The sequence below is a fragment of the Castor canadensis genome, chromosome 16 (assembly GCF_047511655.1).
Source record: "Castor canadensis chromosome 16, mCasCan1.hap1v2, whole genome shotgun sequence".
In the NCBI taxonomy this organism is placed as follows: Eukaryota; Metazoa; Chordata; class Mammalia; order Rodentia; family Castoridae; genus Castor; species Castor canadensis.
The window spans coordinates 77,700,656-77,707,729 of NC_133401.1; positions in this window are offsets into that span (position 1 = coordinate 77,700,656).

Here is a 7,074-nt window from a genome sequence, read left to right on the forward strand (position 1 = left end):
CAAGCAGTGAAACCAATTATTCATTTCGAATATTTATCATATGTGTCTCACCTAGAAAATTAATGTTGAAACTGTTTTCAAAGTATTTAATTAATGGATGAAAGCATTCCGTCATTTGCGTCTCAGTTGCCTCTATAACAGAATATGGCAGCCAGGGTGGCTTACACAATAAAAGCATTTCTTACTGTTAAAGAGGCTGAGATGTCTAACATCAATGTTCAGGTAGACTTGGTGTGTGGTGAAGGTTGTTTCCCTAGTTTGTAGATGGTCTTATTCTCTTTCTATATTCTCATGTCCGAGGGCAAGAGATTGATAACTTTTTCCATATCTTATCTTATAAGGGCGCTAAAACCATCATTAGGGAATCACCTTTGTGACCCAATCACCTCTCGAAGGTCCCACCTATAAATCCCACCACATTGGGGATTTAGGCTACAATGCATGAATTTTGAGGAGACATAAACATTCATTTCTTCCCACTCCATCTGCTAAGTGTCAAAATTATTTATTTTGTATTAGCATAAATTGTAGACTTTTGTGAAACCATAAATATACCTTCCGAATTTTGTTTTAAATCAATCAAGTATTAATCTATTCAATAAATTGTGCAGAATATTAAGTCCCTAAAGTTTAAATAATTTAGAAACATTTCCTCAAAAGGTAATATTTTAAACTAATGAGGAAACAAATCTAAATTATGCTGTGCAGAACATATATTTCAAGCAGCATTTCCTTTATCTCATGTTTACCTAATTCAACTAATTTGTCTCCATAGGAAGGGGAATGAGTAAAAAAAAAAAAAAAAAAAAGCAGCTTTTCCTGTGAGGTTTATTAAAAATTTCTTTTTAATTTACTTTATTCTTTTTTTTATTTAGTCAGTGCAGTTCTCAGACCATTTAGGAGAAGCTTTGATGTATAACATCAATAATTTGTAACAGTGGATTGTTTATTGCTTGATTTGGTCATAGTACAGAGATCCAGTGTGTCCTTTAGTGTGCTGCCTGTGTCTTTCTCTGTGTGTTCACTTAAATAAATTTAAAAGCCCCCTTTTGATATAACCTGAATGTAACAAATAAGTTTAATTGTAAGAGGAAACTATAAATTTACTGAGTTTAAGCATAACAGCATTTATGGGATCTCATTTATGGGTTTTTTTACTCTATAAAAATTTACCTGTCCTCATCATTTTATTGATAATATTTGATTATTTCCTGCATATTGTATATATTTCAAAGCACTTGAATTTATTTTGGAATCTTAGTGAAATCAATATGAACAGTTACCATTATTCTTATTTTATGGATAACAAAATGATGGTACAGGTGGTCACATGGTTTTCTGGAGTTTCTATAGCAAGCCAACTGCCATACTTTGTTTAGAACTGAATTCTGTGATTTTCAGGATTTACTAATTATTACTGAATTCTAACTCATGACATTGTAATTGCTGAAAAACCTGGACAAGCTTCATATAAAAACAAAAACATAAGATATGATAGTGTGGTTCAGAAAAACTATAATGTTAGCCTTATATTTATATTGGTTTTGGATTTTTTTCAATTTTTTATCATGGCAAACTATAGACAACATGAAATTTACCTTCTTTATCATTTAAAAATGTCCCACATGCACTTGAAAATACTGTGAATGCTTGGATGTGTTCTGTGTCTATGTAGCTTTTATTTATTGTTGAGGTCTGGCATTTCCTTACTTATCTGTCAGGTTGCCCTATCCATTGAGTTTCCAAATGTTATGTAGAGTTGTTCCTTTCTCCCTCTAGATCTGTCTGGTTTTTGTTTTTTTATTGTGATAGTCTGTCATTAGGTGTGTAAATGCTTATAATTGTTAGATCTTCTTGCTGTAGTGGAACTTTAAAAAATATTTTTCTTATCATAATAAACATTTTTCATTTAGAGTCTATTTTGTTGATATTGGTATACCTACCCTTGTTCTCTTTTCTTTACTCAGTGTACAGAATATCTTTTCCTATCTTTTCACTTTGAATATGTCTTTGAATAAAAAAAATGATTATCCCATATCTCTTTTTTAATCTATTCTGCTAATCTCTATCTTTTGTTTGAAAAGCTTATTTCACTTGTACTTTATCTACTGATAGAGACTTTATCACTTGCTATTTCATTTTCTATGTGTTTTGTAGCTTTTTTTAATCCCTTATTTCCTTTGTTGCTACCTTCTTTGAGCTTAATCTTTTTACAGTGAAATATTTAAATTCCTTTTTCAATCCTCATTGTACTTATTTGCTATCTAGTTTATTCCCAGGTAAAATGGGGATTGCTTTTAGCAAACTAAAGTTATAACACACTAATTTGAAAGTATTCTAGCTTAACTTCATAGAGATGATTTTTTAGATCAAATTGAAGATCTAGTCTGAAAATCATTTTTGTTGTTTTGACTAGAAAGACAATCTTTATTCTTCTGTCTGTTTTACCAACAACAACATGAAACTTGCTGGAAAGTTCAGAGATTCCCTTTACCAGGTATTTTTTCTTAACTTTCACATATTGGCAAGATGTTCAAAGTCACTATGAAGAACAAAAAAGAAACATATTATTTCCCAGTTTCTTTACATTTTAAAAGTTATTTTGGAGTATTTCTTCAAAGTTAAATTAATAATGTAGTTAGTTGTTTTGTCTTTGGCAAACTTGAAGACAAGAAATAATTTCATATTAAACTCCATTTATAGTCTTGTGGTGGAAAATTAAAACTGTTGAAGGCTTTTCTTGATGTTTCTTGAGCTACAATGGAATAGCAGGGAGGGAAAAGCTCTCTGAAATGGCTTATATTTTGTTTAATTCATTTATATTTTGACATTATATGCTGTGAAATAAGAGATAATCTTTTAAATTGCAGTAAGAGCTAAAAGAAATGGTGAAACATTTTAACAAATAATTGAAAATAAGGAAATTTAAGAAAAATCTATTATGTAATTCAGAGATATAATATTCCCATCTTCCTCTTCTATTTATTTTGCAGACATAGTCAAAATTTTTATTCTCTTTCAGGGAGGTAAAGGGATTGAATTACTTGGATGGGTCTTATTTACAAGGGCTTCAGAGAATTGTTCTCAACAGACAATGTCTCTAATACAATTTCTCCATCTATTTGGAAATAATAACTAATTAGCACACTCTTTAGTCTTATAGACAAGGTAATTTATTGGATTTTTTACAATGGTCTAGAATTTATTCTAAAAGAACTGAAGGGCAAATCTCTTTCACATTTCCTATGTAACTTAACACTTTCTTCTATCAACCAAAATAAAGGCAAAAGGGTGGTGAACATCTCTAGCCATAAAGGAAATGCAAATCAAAACCTCACTAAGATTCCACATTACCCCTGTTAGAATAGTCATCATCAAAAACACCAACAACACCAGGTGTTGGCGAGGATGTAGTGAAAAAGGAACCCTAGTCCACTGCTGGTGGGAATGCAAGTTGGTGAAACCACTCTGGAAAAAAATTTTGAGACTTCTTAAAAATCTAAACATAGACCTGCCATATGATCCAGCAATCCCACTCCTGGGGATATACCCAAAGGAAGGCAACACAGGTTACTCCACCTGCACACCCATGTTTATTGCAGCACTATTCAGAATAGCCAAGTTAGGGAAACAACCAAGATGCCCTACTATTGAATGGATCAAGAAAATGTGGTACTTGTACACAATGGAATTTTACTCAGCCATGAAGAAGAATGAAATCTTATCATTTGCAGGTAAATGGATGGAACTGGAGAACATCACTTCGAGTGAGGTCAGCCAGGCTCAGAAGACCAAAAATTGTATGTTCTCCCTCATACATAAGCAGACTTTATTTAGATCTAGGGCAAATACAGCAATGTGGTTGGACTTGGATCACAGGACAAGGGGAGAGCACATACAGGAGGTATAGGAATAGGTAGGAAACACAAAACATGAAAGCGTTTGATGTCCCCACTCCAGAGGAACTAATACAGAAACCTTAAAGTGACAGAGGTTAACATGAGAAGGGGATCAGGAACCAGTGTAAAGATCAGTTAGAGATGAATCAACATGGGTCGTAGCACATGGGTACACGAAGGCAATGTTAGGAATCTCTCTGTATAGCTATCCTAAACTCAACTACCAAAAATGCTTTGCCTTCCTTATTATGCTTGTGTCTTTTCTTCAACAAAATTAGTGATAAGGGCAGAACAGGACCTGCCTGGAACTGAGGGGGGAAAGAAGGGGGGGGGGAGAGGAGCAGGGAGGAGAAATGACCCAACCAATGTATGCACATGTGAATAAATGAATAATAAAAAAAGGGTGGCGTAAAGACATTCAGAATTACTATCATTGTGTATCAGCTCATTTATTAATATCCAGGCAATGGCATTTGATAGGTGTATGAATATGCTTTTATGACAGCTTAGAAAACTAATCAAAATGAAAGTTTTATAATTACCAAGATGTTAGTTTGGAAATAGCTGTAGTTCATTCATATCTAACCAAAGTCATTTCACCTTCATCATGTCTCCAGCAGTCATTATTTTATTATGATTATTATTGCCAAAGTAAACAGTGGTAAATTTAGAGATATCAGGAATTATCCAATCATATTAGTTATATCCAGATATTATTGCAATTTTCATTATGCAAGTAATACAGTAATACAGATTAGAAAAACATACAAGTATATGAAATAATTTTATTAAAATTTGTACTCAGGATAAGTGCACTCAATGCAGGATGATTTGTTCTCGTCACAAATTAAAGCACTCATTCCTATCTCATAATGTCTCCAAATAAGTGAGGTAATATAAGCATTTAATTTTCTTTGTTAAAGGTTCAGTTAAGTTATAATTCAGGATACAAAGTTGCTTTTCCTGTGGCTACAACAGTGTTTAATTGTTTGAACAAATACAACTAGACAAAACTATTAAAACTATTTTTCTCACCATAGAGTAATTACCTAGGAAAGAAAAATGAGCAAACATGGGGCTAGGATGATGAGTAACCAACACTTCAGGAATCTGCAAATATTTCCCAGCAATACTTGCAAATGTTTGCTCTCTGCTCTGAAGTATCTATCTAACTGACTGAAGCTAAAGAGATATTAAACTCACCTCATGTCATTATCTTAATAATATAGTATATATAGAAAGTTTTTACTTTTGTATATCTCACTATTGCAACTATAGCAACTATTGTTTGCCATTTTTCTGTAATTTTAATAAGACATGCTTTCCAAATATTCTTTTCAACCAAATGACAGATAAATGTTTTTGAACAGACATCTTGGGAGAGCATAATGTGTGCTGACTAAGTTATAGAAAACTATTGCTTTTGTAGATAAAATATGTGATTTGCCCTCAAAGGGACTTCAGATAGTTACTACTTTCTCAAGAAGTACCAATTTTTTAACACAATAACTTTGTCACTTTGCAACTTCTTCAACTTTTTTCATTTTCTATGACTATAATATAAAATGTTACACTTTTAACTTTTCTGAAATTAGGATACATCTAATAGAGAAACAACGTACCTGGGACTTGCTTTTAAAGCCAGTATATAAACTGAACGCTCTATGCTACTTAAAACATTTAATTTTTTAAATGATTATGGGAAATTCCTCATACTCAGAATGGAACTGCTGTATCTGAACCCTGACAAAAGTAAATAAATAAGTAATGCCACGGAGTCAGGAAGGAGGAGATATTACACATATTACACACATATATCTGACAACAAGAATTGTCACAAGAGACTTTGCCAGAATGACAGATAGCCTTCCACAAAGGTAACCATAACCTTATATAAAAAATACTTCTGTGAAGGCATTTGCCTTTGAACTGCCTGACAACCTCAGGTTGACGCAACCTGTTACCGATCCTGTTAGCCATGGATAATTGTTTTACAACAATTTGTGTAACACTCCTCATATCACTTTTCTTTTTTTTTTTTTTTTTTTGGTGGTACTGGTTTTTGAACTCAGGGCTTTGTGCTTGCTAGGCAGGCACTCTACCACTTAAGCCACACCCCTAACCCGTTTTTGCTGCAGTTATTTTGCAGATAGGGACTTACATTTTTAGTTCAGGGCCCATCACAGATCACAGTACTCCTACCTATGCCTCCAGCATAGCTGGGATTACAGATATAAAACACCGGCTTTTTTGTTGAGATGGAGTCTCAGTAACTGTTTGTCTGGGCTGGCATAGAACCACAACCTTCCAGATTCTCGATCTCTGCCTCCAGAGTACCTATGATTGCAGGCTTATGATTGCCACCACATCTGGCCTTCATTTCACTTTTAAAAATACCCTTGTCTCCTTTTACATCCCAGAATATCAGCTTAGTAAAATTTACTGTTTGCTATCAAAAATAGTTTCGATGTCACACATAGCCCCATTGCAATGTTAAATTCTCTCTGCTCATTATTTTAGTTTGACAGATGACAATGTCTATAAATGCTACACTGTGTCTTGTTATACTGCGTATATACTAAACAGGGATAAGTGGAGAAAATCATATATTTGTAAGCCCTAGAAAGTCAGGTTGCATGATACACTCTTATGAAAGGAATAAAGGAGAAAAGTAGAAAAGTGACATTTGCCATTTTAAGAGTACTGCAGACCCACACATTATGATGGGAAGCGGACAGTGGAATTCATCACTCACTCTTGGTCTTGCTCTCTTTCATAAATATTTGTTTTATTAGCTGAAAACATAGGTCTGAATTTGTGTTAGCAAAATATGATAAATCCTAAAAGTACAGTAATAAGGACATAAGATAGTCAAGCAGTTTGAAGACTGTGATTGTGCACTAAATCTTAGACTTTAGCGTCCACCAGTGCATTGGGGTAAGAGCTAGCTCACTGTTAAGTTTCTACCATTGTATGACAACATCTGGAGACTGGACACCAGAAGAGAGTGACTTGAGTGAAGAAAAATCAGGAGGTTATACTTCCTCTAACTGCTAGATGAACTGAATTCATCACAGAAATATTGGAGACACATAATACAGGTATTATATTTAGTGAATTATTGGTGGTGGGATAAATTGCTATTAACCTTTTGGGGTTGCCAGAATCCTTAGGT